This window comes from Moschus berezovskii, chromosome 9 (assembly GCF_049115385.1).
Source record: "Moschus berezovskii isolate FMDL1 chromosome 9, NW_MosBer_1.0, whole genome shotgun sequence".
NCBI lineage: Eukaryota > Metazoa > Chordata > Mammalia > Artiodactyla > Moschidae > Moschus > Moschus berezovskii.
The window spans coordinates 18,534,845-18,557,879 of record NC_142468.1 but is presented as its reverse complement, the minus strand read 5'-3'; the positions used below and the strand labels follow the sequence as shown (position 1 = coordinate 18,557,879).

At 38.3% G+C, this 23,035-nt stretch overlaps 1 protein-coding gene across 11 annotated transcripts in view; it reads right to left on the bottom strand.

Annotated features, from left to right (window-relative positions):
* NUMB (NUMB endocytic adaptor protein) overlaps nucleotides 1–23,035 on the bottom strand; it is a 176,226-nt gene that overhangs the window by 122,832 nt on the left and 30,359 nt on the right. For 10 of the 11 annotated variants that reach the window (XM_055436776.2, XM_088839470.1, XM_088839466.1 and 7 more), the window contains exon 2: nucleotides 2,051–2,182. The gene's annotated coding sequence lies outside the window, so the exon portion shown is untranslated. Of the gene's footprint in view, nucleotides 1–2,050; nucleotides 2,183–5,711; nucleotides 5,806–23,035 lie in introns of all 11 variants that reach the window. The other variant, XM_055436774.2, reaches the window with a different exon arrangement.

The window sequence follows — 23,035 nt, the reverse complement described above, 5'->3', positions numbered from 1 at the left end:
AAAACAAGAGTTGGTGAGGATGTGGAGAAATTGGAACCTTTCTGTATTGTTAGTGAAAATGTAAAATGGTGCAGCAGCTATGGAAGCAGTATGGCAGCTCCTCAAAATCTAAACAAAGTACCACAATTCCACTTTTGGGTATACACACAAAAGAACTGAAAGCATGGGCTCAAAGAGATATCTGTATACCAATACTCATAACAGCATTATTCACAATAGCCAAAAGGTGGAAGCAACCCAAGGGTCCAATGAAGGATGAATGGATAAATAAAATGTACTGCATACAAACAATGAATGTTATTCAGCCTTAAAATGAAAGAAACTGATACATGCTACAGCATGTATGATCCTCAAGGACACCATACTAAGTGAAATAAGCCAATCACAATAAGATAAATAGTATACAATTCCATTTACATGACGTACCTAGAATGATCAAATTTATACACAGAATATAGAATGTTGGTTGCCAGGGGCTAAAGGGAGAGGGAAATAGGGAGGTGTTTATTGGATAGAATTTCAATTTTGCAAGATTTAGAGTTCTGCAAGATTTAGGAGATTGGTGGCAAAATAGTGTGAACATATTTAGTACCACTGAACTGTACACTTAAAGAATGATTAATATGGGGACTTCTGTGGCAGTCCAGTGGTTAAGTCTCCATATTTTCTATGAAAAGGGCAAGGGTTCAAGCCTTGGTCAAGGAACTAAGATCCCATATCCTACATGCGGCCAAAAAAACAAAAAAGATTAATATGGTCAATTCTATGCTATGACAATCACTTCCCTGCCACAAATTTTAAATAACTTTTGTTAAACATTTCACATCTACTATATTAGAAACCAGTTTCCCAAATAATTCTCAAATTATTAAACAACAAAAAAAAGAAACACCCAAGTAGCCTTTGAACAAAAATGACTAGCATTTTCTAGAAACAAAAAAACCTAACTACAAATCTTTTCATCTTGTTTATAAAGTTTTGTCTCTACTTTTGATTATAGCAGCATGCTTTGTTGATATGAAATAAAACTCAAAATTGATTTTACTTCTTCCTGTTTAGGCATCTTATTTTCAGTTTATTTCAGTAAATAAGAGCACACAAAATTCTTATTGGACTCATACACCATAATTTCCTGCAAATATTCATCTTTTTTATTTATTACACCCATGTTTATATTCTTTATCTTAAAAGTAATACAAATCTTGGCAAATCACGTAGTTCAAAAATGGCTACAATGGCAGATTCCATGCCATATGCTCTTATAATCTTATGTTGATACTCCTCCCTTCAAGTGGTAGGATTCTATGTCCAGCTACTCCTCTGAACCTGGGGAGACCTTCATTACTACCTCAACCAATACCAGAGAGGAAAGTAACAGTATGTGACTTCCAAAAACTAAGTCAAATATGCCATACAACTTCACTTTGCTCTTTGGGGATGCTCTCTCTTGGAACCCAGCCAACATGCTGTGAGGAAACCAAAAAGTAAAAAACAGAGGTCATATATAGGTGTTCTGGCCTACAGCCCAGGCCCCTACCAACAGCCTGCATTAACCACCAGACACAAGAGTGAGCAGGTCTTCAAATGACTACAGCTCAGGGGAATGAGCTACCCACTTTCCTCCAGCAACCCCACCTCATTCCACTTGTTAACAGACAAGCTGTCCCCACCAAGCGAGCCTTACCCAAATTACAGATACACAAGCAAAATAAATGACTGATAGGTCTAAAACCACTAAGTTTTGAGTGGTTTGTTATGCAACAATAAATAAATAATACAAGTTCATAAATACAATCTGGAAAATATACAAAACGAGAAAGAAAAAAACTTTAATTATCCTAAATTTCACCACAATTAACATTTGACACATATTTTACAAGCAAGAAAATCTTTTGCCCCAACCAAATAAGATTTCAAATGCTTTGTTTTTAACCAGCTTAAAGGGTTAAATTCTTAAAGGCAGTCAACTGCTTGCATCTAATAAGAAATAGGAAGGAAGACTATTAGCATTCATTCTACTTTTCTTATCCTGATTCTCTCTTTCACTTACCTGTCCTGAGTGAGGTGTCTGAGAATTGCTGGCCCACCAATATTCCAATCTATGGATGTGGATCAGGATCTTGGGTTATAACAGCAGCTGCACTGGCCTTCTTCCTTGGAAGAAGTTGCTTAAGCCCCAAATCTGAAATTTTCAAAGAAAGAAAATGCTAAATATAGACGTATTTTTAAAATCACTTATAATTCCATCTCTACAACTGAATAGGGGCTATTAGAGGAGGGTAAGATTACACAGAAGCGAATCCGCAGGTTTCACGAAAATGGATTTGGATAATACTGATTTAATCTGGCTCAGGTTCTTAACAATTATAGGATTTTAGTGAAGGCACAAATTGTCTGTGTCAGTCTCGAATATCCATTGGAAGGATTGATGCAGAAGCTGAAGCTCCAATACTTTGGCCAGTACTTTGGCCACCTGATGCAAAGAATTGACTCGCTGGAAAAGACCCTGATTCTGGGAAAGACTGAAAGCAAGAGGAGAAGGGGGTGACAGAGGATGAAATGATTCAATGGCATCAGAGGTTGAGATGGTTCGATGGCATCACCGACTTGATGGACATGAGTTTGAGCGAGCTCCGGGAGTTAGTGATGGACAGGGAAGCGGGGCGTGCTGCAGTCCATGGGATCACAAAGAGTTGGACACGACTGAGTGACTGAACTGAACTGAATTAAATCTCATCATGTGATGAAGACTGAGGGGACAGGATCAAAATTTGGGACTGAGAGTCAGAAGACCTGGATTTTAAATTCAGTGATCATTCTGCCTTGCTGTAACTTAAGATACTTCTCTAAGATACATCACCTCTAAAAGGAGAGGATTGCATTTCTTGAACAGGTGCCAGCCATGATCAAAATATGGGTTTAAAGTTACCAAACTCTGCTTACTATGAAACCATCCTTTCTACTATTTTGGTGTTAAAATGGCTTCTTTTATAAGATGACGTGACAGACAGTACTAGCTGTGTTTTAAATACCCTAAAGAGTCAAAATCAAAAGCTATAACCCTATGTAAATGATCTAAAATTTTTAGAAATTCTAGTATCTAATATTATTTACATGAATCTAAAATTCCTTTTACTTCTAACATTCTAAATATTCATTCATTACTCAACTAATATTATGTACCTAATATGTGACAAGTACTCTACTAGTGGCTGAGGAGCCCTAGAAATATTTCAGACTAATCTCTGCTCTAAAAAAATCTCCCAATGTAACAGGGAAATCAACACATAAGCTTCAGACACAATTTAATGAGTTAAGTCTTCAAATAGAGGTTTTGCACCTATGACAAATATATAGGAGGTAGAATAGCAGAATGAATGAGTTTTTAAATAAGCAGGATTTTGGACTGAGTTTTGTAGTTGTGTAAGAAATTACCTCTGTGATCCTCAATTTCCATATTTGCAAAACAGGAATGATACAGCTACCACTGAGTTATGGTAAACAGAGAAGATATTAAAGGCAAAGAGCCAATCCACCTAAAAGTTTGGCCTATATACCTTTCAGAAGGCAAAATAAAATGATCTGGCACAAAAGGAATTATTTCAACACTGATTTACACTCAGTGGTACCTTTCTCTACTAGCCTCTAAACAACAGACGGACACAACCAAGTTTGCTCCATTTTACATTTCTAGCACATAGTACCGGAGAAGGCAATGGCAAGCCACTCCAGTACTCTTGCCTAGAAAATCCCATGGATGGAGGAGCCTGGTGGGCTGCAGTCCGTGGGGTCGCTAAGGGTCGGACACGACTGAGCGACTTCACTTTCACTTTTCACTTTCACACATTGGAGAAGGAAATGGCAACCCACTCCAGTGTTCTTGCCTGGAGAGTCCCAGGGACGGGGGAGCCTGGTGGGCTTCCGTCTATGGGGTCACACAGAGTCGGACACGACTGAAGTGACTTAGCAGCAGCAGTAGCAGCAGCAGCAGCACATAGTACAATGAACAGGTATCAAATAGTTTATATAAAGAAAAAATGACTTATTAAATGAATGAATTCTCTCTTTTTCCCCATAGGAATTAAAGTTATAGTAGCTTGAAATTAAAAGTTCTTAAGATTTTATTCAAAATGAATTTTAAGTATATATTAATCACCCAAACCTATGATATTGGTACCTGGATATGTGCGCCTGTTTTGAAAAGCAAAACAAATTCACCATCGACAATGCCAATAGTGGTGTTCCTGAATAAAAAGACTAGCAGCAATTAATATTCTTCTTTTTTTAAAAAATATTCTTGAAAGTACTTATTTACCAAAAACTCTTCAAAACATTTTCCATGGATTAATTATCTCACTTAATCCTGATAACAATGCTTATGAAATGGATTATTAATATTATAATTTTATAACTAGAAAAACTAAGGCATAGAGAAGTTACTTTCAACATCACAGAACTACTAAGCAGGATTGATATTAAAAAAAAAAAAACAGGCTGCATGACTCCAGACTACTCTTTTATATTTTTCTTTAACTAAATAAAGAAAAAACAAAACAGATTTTACCAGAACTAGGAATATTTGCCCTAATGACTCTTAAAAAAACAAACAGAAGGAAAAAACCACTAAACAAAGAGTCCTTTAGTACGTGTGCTAAAAACACAAATATATAGCACAGTTCCTGCCCTCAAAAGCCCCATACCAGTGTAGTAGTGTAACTTAACAAGACATGTCCCTTTATTCTTTTAAATTTAAGTATTTCAATGTTAAGCTTATCTTTTAAATTTAAGTATTTCAATGTTAAGCTTATCTGTAATTTCTTTCTTATTTACTTTACATTTACATTACTTTTTCATTTATTTTATATTTCAATTACATTTCCAGGTATTACTACACTGAGTTTTCAGAATATATAGGAAAGGCTTATATGGTTCTAACAGAGAAGGCAATGGCAACCCACTCCAGTACTCTTGCCTGGAAAATCCCATGGGTGGAGGAGCCTGGTAGGCTGCAGTCCATAGGGTTGTGAAGAGTCGGACACGACTAAGTGACTTCACTTTCACTTTTCACTTTAATGCATTGGAGAAGGAAACCGCAACCCACTCCAGTGGTCTTGCCTGGAGAATCCCAGGGACGGCGGAGCCTGGTAGGCTGCCATCTATGGGGTCGCAGAGAGTCGGACACGACTGAAGCAACTTAGCAGCAGCAGCATATGGTTCTAAAGTTAAACTGAGTTAAAAATTGGAAGACACTGGAAACTTATTTTATATGGACATCCACTTTCAGATAATTACATTATAAAAAACCTACAGGATAAGGAGAGTTGAAATTCATCTTCAATAGATGCTCTAACAAAACAATTTCAGATGTAAGTTGCAAAATATATTTTTAACATATATTTTAACATGTGTTTTACTTCATTTTTTCCTTGGCCTGATTCTAGAACAGACTATAATGCTTTTGATGTTTTACTTTCAGTTTTAACAATTATGTTAAAAAATAACTAAATACCAAAATAACAATAGGTGCAGCAAATGTTTTTTAAATATGCCAGAAATCGACTGGGTACGTAACTAGTAAAAACACATTACATGTAGTTCATTTGATCATAATGAGCCAATACAATTAAAGGAACATTGAGATTTATCTCAATGTAATCCATGATTACATTTCACATCTTTCTGCCTATATAACAATAATTAAGTCTCCTTACCATATTATACCTATTTTCAAAGGAAACAAATATTCCAATGACAGGAGCCATAATAAATTATGGGTATCAGCAGTAATTTCCCAACATCTTCAGTCTGTAACAAATTAGGTGTTTATTAAAGAGGATATATGAATATATATTACTTCTAAAATAGTACAAGAATGGGGGAAAAGTTTAAAAAACATAATTGGAAACACTAGCATTGTGAATTCACGGAACTAAATATAAGGCTGCTGGTTCAAAGATTTTGGCTTGCCAAAGTTTTTCCTGGGTAAATGTTTGATATCCACTGGGCATTTTATACCACCTCCAAGATTAAGAGTCTTCTGCTAATTCTATGAAGATAAATGAACTCCTAGGTTATTTATGTTCCAAGTAGCTAATACTAGAGGAACAGATCAGAAAAGGGCAACTTAAGCACACTTAAGCTTTATTCAGACCTGTAACAAAGAAATTTGACATACTTTCCACACAGAATGTGCCTACAGGAAAAAATACATATACATATTAAAAAACAACCACCAGCACTTACTTTCACTTTTTAAACTAGAATCACTATGCCAGTTAGAATAAGTATAAGGAGGACAGAAAACCTGCCCAATTACAAACTAAGTCCTCCTAGTCAATACTTTACTCGTAAATTTTATCTGACTAGTTATTTTTATCATACCTGAAGATTCTCATGTCTTTCACCTCCTAGTATCTTTTCAAAGGTTTTAGACCCTTTAAGACCATCCAGCCTTAGTTCTAGATGCCATCCAAAAAAAACAGATGCTGATTACCTCCTCAATACTCCCTCTTTATATATGAAATTAATAGCTCTTATAATTCCATTTCACCAAGGTCAAGTTCTGAGTGATGTGTTGCTCAGAACTCCAAGCCTATGCTGCATGGCCTCAAATCCCTCCTCTCAAAAAGGTTAACAGGCTATTCTTGTTTTCTCTTAATGAAATACTAATTCCTTGCTACTCAAACTGTGGTTCAGAGACTGGTACCACAAGCAGCATCCAGAAGTTTGTTAGAAATGCAAAATCGCAGGTCCAACGTTGGACCTATTGATTCAGAATCTGCAATTTAACAAGATCCTCGTGTGATTCATACCCACAGAAAAATTTGAGAGGCACTGTCCTTGTTCACTCTTTTAGGGTTTCTTCCTCCTGCTTTACAGGTTCCTCATTTCCTATCTGGCATATAAGGGACCAAATCCCTTTTCTTTTAAGCATATTAAAACCCACCAAAATGAAATGAGGACTCTTTAAATAAGATCACAGAGTTCTTTATAACCTTCGTTTCATAAAAGTGTAAACTCCATGAAGCCAGGGACTTCACTGTATCCTCAAAACCAAAACAGTGCCAGGCACATATTTATAGAGAGAACAAATTAGACAACAGATGTTCCCTAAAGTCCTCGAACTCTTAACTCTTTGGCTCTTGCATTTGCTATGCAAGCAAAACTCTAAGGCAAAGAAAGTTAAAATAAGAAACCATCTAAATTTACAAAATGAAAACTATACCACTTTAAAGGATTTGATCAAGATCACAAGGCAGGTTCACAATTAAGTTCATAACACTCAACATTTTCATCAAATCATTGTAAGTATGATTTTATTTCATTATTATTTGTTGCTGTTCAGTAGCTAAGCTGTGTCCAACTCTTTGTGACCTCATGGACTGCAGCAAGCTAGACATCCCTGTCCTCCACTATAACCTGGAGCTTGCTCAAGTTCATGTCCATTGAGTTGGTGATGCTATCTAATAACCATCTCATCCTCTGCCGCCCTCTTCTCCTTTTGCCTTCAGTATTTCCCAGCATCAGGGTCTTTTCCAAAGACTTGGCTCTTCCCATCAGGTGGTCAAAGTATTAGAGTTTCAGCTTTGGCCTAAGTCCTTCCAATGAATATTCAGGGTTGATTTCCTTTAGGATTGACTGGTTTGATCTCCTTGCAGTCCAAGGGACTCTCAAGAGTCTTCTTTAGCACCAATTTGAAAGCATCAGTTCTTCAGCACTCAGCCTTTTTTATGGTCCAACTCTCATATCCATACATGACTACTGGAAAAGCCACAGCTTTGATTATACAGACTTTTGTCAGCAAAGCGATGTCTTTGCTTTTTTAATAAGCTATCTAGGTTTGTCATTGCTTTTCCTCCGAGAAGCAAGCATCTTCTATTTCATGGCTGCAGTCACCATCCACAGAGATTCTGGAGCCCAAGAAGAGAAAAATCTGTCACTGATTCTACTTTTTCCCCTTCCATTTGCCATGAAGTGATGGGACCAGATACCATGATCTTAGTTTTGTGAATGTTGAGTTTTAAGCCAGCTTTTCCACTCTCCATTATTATATTTTCACTCTTCATTATTATATTCTAGGTCAAATGACTGTAATACTTGCTCTACATATGCATCCTCCACTAACATCCAGGTGGTTAGCAAACTCAAATGTCCAGAAGGTTTGTGCACTTGGAACTTAAAATGTACACAATGCTGGAATCTGTATATAAAAATTAAAGACTACATGGTATGATTAAGTTCTTTCAATCCTTATAAAGCTCATGTTGAAATCAAGAATAGAAACAGAAGAATAAAGGTATTAAAAAGATTAATTTTTTAAATTTTTATTTAATAAATGGTACAAAGCACAATGCCAAAAACATTAAGTTAAAATTTCACCAAATGAAAAAATACTATAGAATACACAATTGTAAAAAGCTACATTAAGTTATTTTACAACTGCCTCAAGCAGTTAAAAAGATTAAAAAAGAATCAGGAACCAGATATAGCAACAAGATACAGAAAAGATCAGGATTAAACATAATCAAAGGTTTCAAGGAATGAGATATAGGCAAAAGCAGTTACAAAGACAAAGAAAAATACAAACGGAAGCAGCATCCTCTTCAACAACCTCTAATGACACATAATGAAAGAAATTTTGAGAACAAGTAAAAAACTGTGGAATATCTCCTGAAGTTAATGTACCATTTATCCAATCTACTATAGCCTACATATCTAAGGAAAGGAAGGAAGGAAAGTCGCTCAGTCGTGTCCGACTCTTTGAGACCCCATGGACTGCATGCAGCCTCCCAGGCTCCTCTGTCCATGGGATTTTCCAGGCAAGAGTACTGGAGTAGATTGCCATCTACATATCTAAATGAACAAGTAAATATCTCCCGAATCCTTAAGAGATCAATAAAAAGTAAATTAGGTTCAATATGTACTTGCTTTCTATGGCAAGTAAGTATTGGTTTGGAAATGTTTTCATCAATCTTTACTAAGATTTCATTAAAAAAAAAAAGTTAAACTTTTGATTCTTCACCTGACTTTTACATTTCATTATCCCAAACTACTTTCAATGTCAGATTTAATTCAAAACAGATCAGTTCACGCAAAGATCTCTATTTCTAAGAAAGTTTTTATATAAATCACTCCCTTACACACATAGACACACTGTTAAATCAGGGTGGGCCACGACCACCAGAAAAAAGAAACCAAACAGAAATTGTAAAGGACTAATAAAACTGGCTATAAAGAGTAAAGCAGCTATACTGCAAAAGAGATTATGAAGAAAAAATAAGAGACAAAAATGACAAATTGGGGAAAATACCTATAGTAAAAAACAATACATATAAAATATTTAATATCCTTAGTATATAAGGAGTTCTAACAAGTTAATAAGAAAAAGATAGGAGCAGAAATACATGAATACACAACTAACAAAAGAAGAAATAAAACTGTAAGCACAAGATGTTCAACTTCACTAGTAGTGACCAAAGAGATGCAAATTATTATCATCTCAGATTAACAAACACTAAAAAGACCGATAATACCCAGTGTTTCATAAAGCATGGGGAATCTGACATTCCTATTCACTATTTGGGACTATATTTTTAAATAGTTTGTAAGTATAAAAACTTTCAGGAAAATAATCACATTTCAAAATATGCCCATCCTTTGACCCAACAGCCTCTCTTCTAAAAAGTTTATCCTAAGTAAATGGATGTGTGCAAATATCTCTGTATAAAAAAGCCATTACACATGCCGAGCATATGCAGGGGTTCAGTAAATATCTGATGGATAAATGAACCATCAGTTCAGTTCAGTCGCTCAGTCGTGTCTGACTCTTTGCGACCCCATGAATCACAGCACGCCAGGCCTCCCTGTCCATCACCAACTCCCAGAGTTCACTCAAAACTCATGTCCATCGGGTCGGTGATGCCATCCAACCATCTCATTCTCTGTCGTCCCTGTCTCCTCCTGCCCTGATTCCCTCCCAGCATCAGAGTCTTTTCCAGTGAGTCAACTCGTCGCATGAGGTGGCCAAAGTATTGCAGTTTCAGCTTTAGCATCAGTCCTTCCAATGAACACCCAGGATCGATCTCCCTTAGAATGGACTGGTTGGATCTCCTTGCGGTACAAGGGACTCTCAAGAGTCTTCTCCAACACCACAGTTGAAAAGCATCAATTCTTCGGCAATCAGCTTTCTTCACAGTCCAACTCTCACATCCATACATGACCACTGGAAAAACCATAGCCTTGACTAGACGGACCTTGGTTGGCAAAGTAACATCTCTCTCTGCTTTTTAATATGCTATCTAGGTTGGTCATAACTTGCCTTCCAAGGCGTAAGTGTCTTTTAATTTCATGGCTGCAATAATAGTGTTTATTATAGCAAGAATTGTTAACGACAGAAACATCTACAAATAAACCAAGACATATCCATAGTCTAGAACACTATGCAGCCACTGAAAAATTATAGAAACAGATCTGTAATTATTAAAAATATATCTATAATACAGATGCAAAAGAAAACCAGCAAAATGTATGTCCATTCCCCAAAAAAAATTAAACACAGAATTACCATGCGATCCAGCAATTCCATTACTGAGTCTATACCTAAAAGAACTGAAAGCAGGACTCATACAGACATTTGTACACCAATGTTCATAGTAGCATTAGTCACAGCAGCCAAAAAATAGAAACAATCCAGGTGGCCGGTAGATACTCAGAGTAGTCATATTCCTAGAGACAGAGAGCAGAATGGAGGTTGCTATGGGCTGAGGGGAGAGCAGCATAGAAAGTTAACCTTGAATAGGTACACAGCTTCATTTTGGAAAATTCAGGTTCTGGAGATGGATGGTGGGAATAGTTCCACAATCATGTAAATATACTGAATGCCACTGAACTGTATACTTAAAAATGGTTAAAACAGTAAATTTTATGTTACATATATTTTGCTACAAAAAACAATAATGCAAACCATACACAACTTCTAGACTGGAATGAATACAATGCCTATTTGAGTCCTACAGTCATAAAAACAAGATTTAAAACTATATATACACACAGTTTTAGTGCTAGCTAAAGCTATATACATACACACAACAGTACCTTGGTATTCCTGTTAAGAGTCATCAAGAACAGTACCAAGTGCAAATATTTTCCCTCTAAGAGTCAAAGCATAGCTCTGTAAGTTACAATTCTAATAATTCTAAATAACTATAAACACTGAATCAGAGTTAAAACATGTAGTTCTCTGCTTAACTTTATAATTACTTAAGATTAAAGTCAAATAAATTCCCATGTAAATTAACTTTTCCTCTTCAGCGAAAAAATTCTAGCTATTTAGTCTGCAAGCAGAATGAAGACTTCAAGAAAGAGGAAATACATGAAGTATCTGAATATGCACTAGCAAGCCACCAGAAAACTGAAGAATCAACTACTAAGATCTGAGCCTTAAAGAATATACAGTTTATGGTTAAGACAAGCAATTGGGGGAGCCAAGTCTGACATCACAGTAAATGTCAAGAATAGAAAGTCAGAAGCAACCCGGCTCCTTGCATCCTCAAAGAATGGTGTAACACTGGGATAACTCAGAATATTTAGTTAAGGCATACCTAAAGGAATTCACTTCATCAAGGAGTAGCAGGTACTTAAGGGCCAAATCCAAATTTAGTGCTAGCTGAAACTTTATAGAGCTCAAGAGCCAGATGTTTCCAGGTGTAGAACAGTCCTCCTGCTTAGCCAGCTGCACTCTCACCTCATGAAATGCTATCCCAGAAACACTCTATAAGTAAAGGAAAGCCAGATCAACACACCTGTTTTCCAAACGAAACCAAGTCAAAGACCCTGAACTGTGAAGTCATTTCGGGCACAGTCAGCACATAGAGGAAAAAGAAAAACAGGAATGCATCATATGTAATATGGGTGAATACTGATTCTCATTTTTCTGTCTGTGTAATAGTGGGTGGATCACTTCATGGCAAATAGATGGGGAAACAGTGGAAACAGTGGCAGACTTTATTTTGGGGGGCTCCAAAATCACTGCAGATGGTGGTTGCAGCCATGAAATTAAAAGATGCTTACTCCTTGGGAGGAAAGTTATGACCAACCTAGACAGCATATTAAAAAGCAGAGACATTACTTTGTCAACAAAGGTCCGTCTAGTCAAGGCTACGGTTTTTCCAGTAGTCATGTATGGATGTGAGAGTTGGACTATAAAAAAAACTGAGCACCAAAGAATTGATGCTTTTCAACTGTGGTGTTGGAGAAAACTCTTGAGAGTCCCTTGGACTGCAAGGAGATCCAACCAGTCCATCCTAAAGGAGAACAGTCCTGGGTGTTCACTGGAAGGACTGATGTTGAAGCTGAAACTCCAATACTTTGGCCACCTGATGTGAAGAACTGACTCATTAGAAAAGACCCTGATGCAGGGAAAGATTGAGGGCAGGAGGAGAAGGGGACCACAGAGGATGAGATGGTTGTATGGCATCACCGACTCAATGGACATGAGTTTGGGTGAACTCCGGGAGTTGGTGATGAATAGGGAGGCCTGGAGTGCTTCGGTTCACAGGGTCACAAAGAGTTGGACACGACTAAGTGACTGAACTGAGCTGAATAGGGCGGAGGTGGGCAGGGGTTGATCACCATCAAAAATGCTTAAAATTCACTGTTGTACAGAAATACTTGTACATGAAGACATAAGTAGGAACAGATCTGTAATACCAACAAAATGGAAGAAAAGAAAACAAATGTCTGTCTTGAGAAGAAGAGATACACTGTGGTAACAGTCATACAATTCATACACACATCTGAGAAAATTAACCACAATTACACATATCCATAAGAATGAATCTTTAAAAACATAATGCTGATTAGCCAAAGCAAACAAGAATATACATACAGCATGGTTCCATTTTTAGAGTTAAAAAATAAAACTAAATGAAAAATTTTTGAAATATATACAAATGTGGTAAAATTAAAAGAAAAGGAAGGGAATGATAAATAAATATAGCCAAAACAAAATCCTAAATAGTTTCATCCCTGGTGGAAAGACAGGTAGATGGAAATCAAAGAGAAATATACCAATAGCACTGTAATGTTCTTTCTCTTAAGTTGGGTGGTGGGTTCACAGGTATTGATTTTACTATATGCTTTATTATTTACATATACAGCACCATATTCTTATCTACATATCAAGTAGATCATAAGGGGAAAGGAAAACAGAAAATGAAGGGAGAGGAAAGAAAAGGAAAGAGAAGAACAGACATCAATAATGAAAACCAACATGGACCTCCTCTCTCACTCTGGAAAGGTCACACAGGCTTCCATTAAATACAGGTTCCATCCTGAAACTCCACTAAAACAAAAGTTTTTCATTTTGAAAGCATAAATCTGAAATGCAATTCAAGTAGGTAACTTACCTATCTTTGGTTTTGAAAAATTAATATAATGCCTAACATAAAATAAGAGAAAAAGTAACTTAAAAAATATTTTAATACATTAATGTTCCAATATAACCATCCTAGAATTCATATTAATAAGGAAATAGACACTTGTTCCCACACATAGAAATACCATGAACATGACTTACAAATAAAGACTGGCACAAACGATCTGTGTTGGGAAATCAAATACCATAAGCAGCAATGCCACTGATAGTAAGATTTTCCCAAACAGTTAACAACTCTTGTTTCTGAACAAACCAAAGTACAATTTGCCCTCCGTTTACTCAGTAGTTACATTCCTGGAAAATTCAGTATCTATTAAAGCCAAGCAAAAAACCACTGTGTTCAAATGTAAAACCAAATTAGAATCAGATGAGTACAAACAGGTTTTTCCCCCATAAGAAGGTCTGGGGAAATGTTCAAAATCCATGCAGAACTGTCTTGTATCTTGTGGGATGTATGGCATTCGTGACTTCTACTCACTGAATGCCAACGCTGTACCTACCCCACCTTAATCACTGTGGCAACCAAAAGTGCATCCTCAAAGATCCAAGCACAACGTGAGCAGGTACTGACCCCACTGAGAACCAGTGACTTCGAGAAAGGCTGGGTCCCAGTTTAGATTCTGCTGCTGCTGCTAAGTCACTTCAGTCGTGTCCGACTCTGTGCGACCCCACAGACGGCAGCCCACCAGGCTCCCCCGTCCCTGGGATTCTCCAGGCAAGAACACTGGAGTGGGTTGCCATTTCCTTCTCCAGACAGGCCTTATTTTTCATGACATCACGAAGCTGAATGTAATGATAAAATCTAACCAATTTCTAACTTTGGCAAAGGAAGAATCCTCACACAGTGAAGAAATTTACCATCAGGGAAAATATAAAGGCAGACAAAAACCAAAGGGTATTCACCCTAAATAAAATTGACACATCAAATCGAAAGTTGTATGCCACCCATACAATGGAAATCTTTAAGGACAGTATTGCCATTTTGGGCTTCCCTGGTGGTTCAGACAGTAATGAGGGAAACCTATGTTCAATGCCTGGGTTGGAAGATCCCCTGGAGGAGGGAACGGCAACCCACTCCAGTCTTCTTGCCTGGAGAATCCCCATAGACAGAGGAGCCTGGCGGGCTACAGTCCATGGGGTCGCAAAGAGTCGGACACGACTGAGCAACTAAGCATCAGTTCAGTTCAGTCGCTCAGTCGACTCTCTGCGACCCCATGAATCACAGCACGCCAGGCCTCCCTGTCCATCACCAACTCCCGGAGTTCACTCAAACTCATGTCCATTGAGTCAGTGATGCCATCCAGCCATCTCATTCTCTGTCGTCCCCTTCTCCTCCCACCCCTAATCCTTCCCAGCATCAGTCTTTTCCAGTGAGTCAACTCGTCGCATGAGGTGGCCAAAGTATTGCAGTTTCAGCTTTAGCATCAGTCCTTCCAATGAACATCCAAGATCGATCTCCTTTAGAATGGACTGGCTGGATCTCCTTGCAGTCCAAGGGACTCTGAAGAGTCTTCTCCAGCACCACAGTTGAAAAGCATCAATTCTTCGGCAATCAGCTTTCTTCACAGTTCAACTCTCACATCCATACATGACCACTGGAAAAACCATAGCCTTGACTAGACGGACCTTTGTTGGCAAAGTAATGTCTCTGCTTTTTAACAACTAAGCATACAGCATTGCCATTTTGCTAAAATACAACAAACGTCACAACTGAAAAACACCCTGTAACACTCTTAAGAGTTATGATATAGGTCACAAAGCATTTTATTTAATTTTAATATTGACAGCAATGCTATGAGACAGATATCATTATTTTCTTTACAAGTAATTTGAAAAGATAATCTCAACAGGTGAAAGTCACAGAGCAAGTAAACTGACAGAGACAGGACTTTAAATCCTCTGATTTCAAATACTGTGATCTTTCCCTCAAACTCTATCTGCTTCACAAAGGCCCAATAAAGGGCAATACAGATCAAAGAAAATTTGTCAGTCAGTACAACAAAAATGTCAACAGCAAAGGCTCAATATAAAGCTTCCATCTATTTTGATAGATGACAAACAGTTGTACTTATACTACACATATCAGTTATTTCTCAATAATTTTAAAGTGTTAAAAGTCTCATCTCACATTGAAAAAAGAAGAAAAATAACAAAAAAGTAAAATTTTAGCAATTATCATGATAGTGTCTGATTATTTCCTCATATCAGAAAGATTCTGGATCAGAATCCTAATGAATCCTCTACTTAAGAATCCCACCACAGTTCAGTTCAGCCACTCAGTCGTGTCTGACTCTCCACAACCCCCTGAACCGCAGCACACCAGGCATTCCTGTCCATCACCAACTCCCGGAGTTTACCCAAACTCATGTCCATCGATTCGGTGATGCCATCCAGCCATCTCAGCCTCTATCGTCCCCTTCTCCTCCTGCCCCCAATCCTTCCCAGTATCAGGGTCTTTTCCAATGAGTCAACTATTCACATGAGGTAGCCAAAGTACTGGGAGTTTCAGCTTCAGCATCAGTCCTTTCAATGAACACCCAGGACTGATCTTCTGACAATTAAAGAGTTAACAAAGTATTTTTGAAAAACGTTTCAGTTTGGGGAGAAATGCATAACCATTAAGATCTTATCAACTTAAGTAGCACAAATGTAGTCATTAGATGGATGGATCAGTACTCTCTGAACATCTAAAGTTCACCTGAAAATGACTACCTGATGGGATGACATATTGAATTAGTTCTTATTATTCATGACTGGCAGATTAACTTTAAAACTCTAAATGGCATTATGCCATGCTTCTTACTTGATAATACACTTTCATGGTTCCAAACACCTAGACGCACACAGCAGTTTACAATATAAGACAAAAATAAAAGCAAAGGCATACTCAGGGCTTGAGGTAAGAGGAAAAAGGAAGTAGTGCGTCTTATTATTTCAGTCAAAGAAATAAAGCAAAATCATTTATTACCAAGCGCAATCTCTCAAAACGGCAGAATAATCGATTCGGGATCCCCTTAAAACAATAGTAGATGATAAGCTATCAGGCTCATCCCTCCACTAATTCAAAGCCAACATCCAAGAATAGTTGACATTTCTATTTTCAAAGAAAAAAATTTTAATTTATGCTTCTGAATCAATGGGTAAATTTTAACAGACTAGAGTGAAGTCTTTAAGGGTTATAATACACAAGCATATGAAAACTAAAATACAAAGTGGAAGTTTGTCTAATACTTTATCCCTCTTTTTTGTGCCTCTTTCCCAAAGAAGACATTTACCTCAGCATAACTATGGTTGTTGAAGCCAAAACCTCTACCTCAAAACCACCTTTCTTCCCCACTCATGTACACTTTTTAAAAATATTTACTTATTTAACTAATTTTTGGCTGTGCTGGGTCTTCGTCGCTGTGCGAGCTTTTCTCTAGTGGCAGCAGGTGGGGGGCTACTCTGTAGCTGCAGTGAGAGGACTTCTCACTGTGATGGCTGCCCTTGTTGCAGAGCATGGGTTTCAGGGCACACAAGCTTCAAGCAGCTGTGGCGCATCGGCTCACTAGTTGCGGCTCCAGGGCTCTAGAGAACAGGCTCAACAGTTGTGGCACATGGGCTCAGCTGCTCCGCGGCATGAGAGATCTTTCCACAATCCATGTCTCCTCCATTGGCAGGTGGACTCTTCACCACTGAGACACCAGGGAACCCCTCATGTATACTTTCAACATTCCGTTTTCCTGACTTAAAATCCACTTCATTACAATGTCCATAATTTCTTATGATATCCACACAAACTGCACTGATTTTTATTAGTAGCTAATGTAAAGTACATGCAATACAGCTTCAAAGAATTATCAATTACTGGAATACCACAAAGAATAGAGCACCTCAGCACTTTACAATATTGAAAAAAATTCCAATTTCTCCTGAAAATTTTTCAATTCAAGGTTGCCAGGACATAGACTGAAATTCAATTTAAATGTTCCACCCACCTCAACACAAAGGTTTGTTAAAAAAAAAAAAAAAAAGTAATAATAAAGAAAAAATGAAAACAACAACAAAAAAAGTCCCACCTCAAAGCCTCCATACATGCCATAACCCCCAGACACATTTGCTAAAATTTCAAATAATCACTGACAAGTGTTTTGGGATAACTACATAGATACACAAATATACACACACGCACATACTATACATACATGCACACTATAAACAGACATCTAAATAGTGTGGATATATACAGTGCACATGTATATAAATATACACACACACAAGCAGACATCTATTTGAGGATGGCACGGCAACCTACTCCAGTATTCTTGATTGGAGAATCCCATGGATAGAGCAGCCTCACAGGCTGCGGTCCACAGGGTCACAGAGAGTCAGACACGACTGAAGTGACTTAGCACACACAAGCATATACATCTCTTTATCTATCCACACTATCTAAACACAGAAAACAACAAGAAATTCTAGGACTCATTGAAAATACAATAGTTGCCATATAGAGAGAACTGACTTTATGCTAGGTATCATTCTAAGAATTTAGCCACAGTGGTGTGGTCACTAACCTCGAGCTGACATCCTGGAGTGTGACCTGAAGTGGGCCTTAGGAAGGATTACTACAAACAAAGCTAGCAGAGGTGATGGAATTCCAGTTGATATTTAACATCCTAAAAGATGATGCTGTTAAAGTGCTGCACTCAGTATGTCAGCAAATTTGGAAAACTCGAGTCAGTTTTCATTCCAATCCCAAAGAAGGGCAATGCCAAAGAACGCTGAAACTACCATATAACTGCGCTCACTTCACATGCTAGCAAGGTTATGCTCAAAATCCTTCAAGATAGACTTCAGCAGTACGTGAACTGAGAACTTCCATACGTACAAGCTGGGTTTAGAAAAGGCAGAGGAATCTCATCCTGCGAGAGCACCAAGATTGCATCTAGCTGTTGAACAACCATTGACAGGAGTACACTGGAACCCATCAAAAAAGAGATAATCCACATCCAAAGAAAGAAGCCGCCACAGCAGGATGGTAGGAGGGGCACATTCACAGTAAAATCAAATCCCATATCCACCAGGTGGGTGACCCACAGCCTTGACAACAGTATTACAAAAGGAGTTCCCACACTGCTGTGAAGGTTCTGAACCCCACATTAGGCTTCCCAGTCTGGGGATCTGACAAACAGACAAGGAATTCCCAGGGAATCTGGCCTTGAGGGCCTGCAGGATTTGATTAAAGGACTTCCAGAGGACTGCGAGAAACAGAGACTCCAGTCTTGGAGGGCACAAACAAAATTTAGCACGCACCAAGACCCAAAGGAGAGGAGCAGTGACCCCACAGGAGATGGATTCAAAACTACCTTCTAGTTCTGGAGGGTCACCTGTGGAGGTGTCGGTTGGCAGGGGCTCACCACAGGGACAGAGGCACTGGAAGCTCCCCCTTGGCATAAACCCTCCTGGAGTTCACCATTAACCTTAACATAAAGCCCTTAGACCCCAGGGCTGGGTCCCCTCAGGCCAAACAACTACCAGGGAAGGAGTGCAATCCCAGCCATCAGCAGATAATTGGATTAAAGCTTTACTGAACAAGGTCCTGCCCACCAAAGCAAGACCCAGTTTTTCCCAAAGCCAGTCCCTCCCATCAAAAAGCTTACCCAAGCCTCTTAGCCTCAGCCATCAGAAGGCAGACAGAAGATCAAGAACAGTCTCACAGCAGCTAACACAAAAATCCTATTTCAGAAAGTTAATCATGATGAAAAAGCAGAAAGTTATGTCCCAGATGAAGGGACATGATAAAACCTCAAAAAAAAATACTAAATGGAGACAGGCAACCTTCCAGAAAAAGAATTCAGAATAATGATAGTGAAGATGATCCAGAATCTTGGGGAAAGAATGGAGGTAAAGATTGAGAAGATGCAAGAAATGTTTACCAAAGACCTATAAGAACTAAAGAACAAACAGACAGAGATGAATAATATACTAGAAGGAATCAATAGTAGAATAACTGAGGCAGAAGAACAGATAAACAACATGAAAGACAGAATGGTGGAAATTACTGCCACAGATCAGAATATAGAAAAAAGAATGAAAAGAAATGAAGACAGCCTAAGAGACCTCTGGGACAACATTAAATACACCATTTGCAGTATAGGGATCCTGGAAGAAGAAGGAAGAGAGAAAGGACCTGAGAAAATATTTGAAGAGATAACAGCTGAAAACTTCCTTAACGTGGGAAAGGAAACAGTCAACCAAGTCCAGGAAGCACAGAGAGTCCCAGGAAGGATAAACCCAAGAAGGAACACACCGAGACACACAGTAATCAAACTGAAAAAAATTAAAGACAGAGATAAAATATTAAAAGCAACAAGGAAAAAATGACAAATAACATACAAGGGAACTCCCATCAGGCTATCAGCTGATTTCTCAACAGAAACTCTACAAGCCAGAAGGGAATAGCATGATATATTTAAAGTGATGAAAGGGAAGAACTTAAAACCAAGAACACTCTACTCAGCAAGACTCTCTTTTAGATTTGATGGAAAAATCAAAAGCTTTCCAGACAAACAAAAGTTAAGAGAATTCAGCACCACCAAACCAGCTTTACAACAAATGCTAAAGAAATGTCCTTAGGCAGGAAACACAAGAGAAAGAAAAGACCTACAGAAAATAAACCTAAAACAAGAAAACGGTAATAGGCGCATACATATCAATCATTACCTTAAGGGTAAATGGATTAAATGCACCAACCAAAGACACAGACTGGCTAGGTGGATGAAAACATGTGCATGTACGCACTTCCACTTACCACATCACTCTGCTTGACCCCACTGCCTGGCTATTGATTGTGAAAATGATAAACATCTTTTCATGATCTCGATTTAGTTCAGTTCAGTCGCTCAGCCGTGTCTGACTCTTCGCAACCCCATGGACTGTAGCATGCCACACTTCCCTGTACATCTCCAACTCGCAGAGCTTGCTCAAACTCATGTCCATTGAGTCAGTGATGCCATCCAACCATCCCATCCTCTGTCATCCCCTTCTCCTTCTGCCTTCAGTCTTGCCCAGCATCAGGGTCTTTTCAAATGAGTCAGTTCTTTGCATCAGGTGGCCAAAGTATTAGAGTTTCAGCTTTAGCATCAGTCCTTCCAATGAATATTCAGGACTGATTTCCTTTGGGACTGACTGGTTTGATCTCCTTGCAGTCCAAGGGACTCTCAAGGGTCTTCTCCAACACCACAGTTTAAAAACATCACTTCTTTGTGCTCAGCTATCTTTATGGTCCAACTCTCACTACTGTGATTATGTAACTACTACTCACTTAATACCACTATATCATGATTTGTCAACAGAAAAATAAGAGAACTCTGTATCACCAAAACTAGGATCTAATAGAAAAATGTGTAACCACTTTTTAAAATTCAGATGCATATCACAATTATCTGCAAACATTTTGAAAAATACAAATGCTCAGGTATTGCTTTTTTTCTCCAGAGCTCCAAATAAGTTTCTAATGAGCATTCATGTTAAAAAACAACTGGACTATATGATGATCTTTTACTTTTATCTAGCTTGTTTCACTTTTTTCTATTTCATATTCAGTGCTCACAATTCATTTAGTTTATGTTCCACAATTTCTCTGTCTCTTTTTTTTTAATTTTCCTTCCCAAGCCTTTATCAGTTCAGTTCAGTTCAGTCGCTCAGTCGTGTCCAACTCTCCGCGACCCCATGAATCACAGCACGCCAGGCCTCCCTGTCCATCACCAACTCCCGGAGTTCACTCAAACTCATGTCCACAGAGTCGGTGATGCCATCCAGCCATCTCATTCTCCGTCGTCCCCTTCTCCTCCCGCCCCCAACCTTTCCCAGCATCAGAGTCTTTTCCAGTGAGTCAACTCGTCGCATGAGGTGGCCAAAGTATTGCAGTTTCAGCTTTAGCATCAGTCCCTCCAATGAACATCCAGGATTGATCTCCTTTAGAATGGACTGGCTGGATCTCCTTGCAGTATAAGGGACTCTCAAGAGTCTTCTCCAACACCATAGTTCAAAAGCATCGATTCTTCGGCGATCAGCCTTCTTCACAGTCCAACTCTCACATCCATACATGACCACGGGAAAAACCATTGCCTTGACTAGACGGACCTTGGTTGGCAAAGTAATGTCTCTGCTTTTTAATATACTATCAAGGTTGGTCATAACTTTCCTTCCAAGGAGCAAGCGTCTTTTAATTTCATGGCTGCAATCAGCATCTGCAGTGATTTTGGAGCCCAAAAAAATAAAGTCTGACACTGTTTCCACTGTTTTTCCATCTATTTCCCATGAAGTGATGGGACCAGATGCCATGATCTTTGTTTTCTGAATGTTGAGCTTCAAACCAACCTTTTCACTCTCCTCTTTCACTTTCATCAAGAGGCTTTTGAGTTCCCCTTCACTTTCTGCCATAAGGGTAGTGTCATCTGCATATCTCAGGTTATTGATATTTCTCCCAGCAATCTTGATTCCAGCTTGTGCTTCTTCCAGCCCAGAGTTCCAGCCTTTATCAAGTGTAGTACAAAAACTACAAAAGTAGAAAAGTAGAAATATATATGTATACAAAAGAAACCCTGAAGAAGGAAATGGCTACCCACTCCAGCATTCTTGCCTGGGAAACCCCACAGACAGAGGAGCCTGGTTGACTACAGTCCACGGGTCGCAAAGAGTCGACATGACTTAGCAACTATACAACATATAAATATGTATAATATATATATGTTAGAAAACTTATGAATTTTTGCCTAAAAAAATTACGACATTTTTATTCTACTTGGGTTACTTAGTATGAATAAAATGCTAGATTTCTGATTAAAAAATATATATGCAACAAGCAACAAAGGTTTACTGTACATCATAGGGAACTACAGTCAATATCTTCTAATAATTATAATGGAAAATAATTTCAAAAATATTATATGTGTATTTGTATAACTGAATCACCTTGCTGTGCACCTGAAACATTGTAAGTCAACTATGCTTCAATAAAATATGTATGTCTAAAAAAAAAAGGCAGAGGAATCAGAGATCAAAATGCCAACATTCACTGGATCATGGAGAAACCAAGGGAGTTCCAGAAAACATCTACTTCTGCTTCACTGATTACACTAAAGCCTTTGTGTGGATCACAACAAACTATGGAAAATTCTTAAAGAGATCAGAGTACCAGATCACCTTGCCTGTCTCCTGAGAAACACAGAAACCTGTATGTGGGTCAAGAAGCAACAGTTAGAACTGGCCATGGAACAATGGATTGGTTCAAAACTAGGAAAGGACTACAAAAAGGCTATATATTGTCTCCCTGCTTATTTAATTTATATGTAGAGTACATCATGCAAAATGCCAGGTTGGATCAATCACAAGCTGGAATCAAGATTGCTGGGAGAAATATCAACAACCTCAGATATACAGACAATACCACTCTAATGGCAGAAAGTGAAGAGGAACTAAAGAGCCTCTTGATGAGGGTGAAAGAGGAAAGTGAAAAAGCTGGCTTGAAACTCAGACCATGGCATCCAGTCTTATCACTTCAGGGCAAGTAGAAGGGGGAAAAGTCGAATCAGTGACAGATTTTATTTTCTTGGG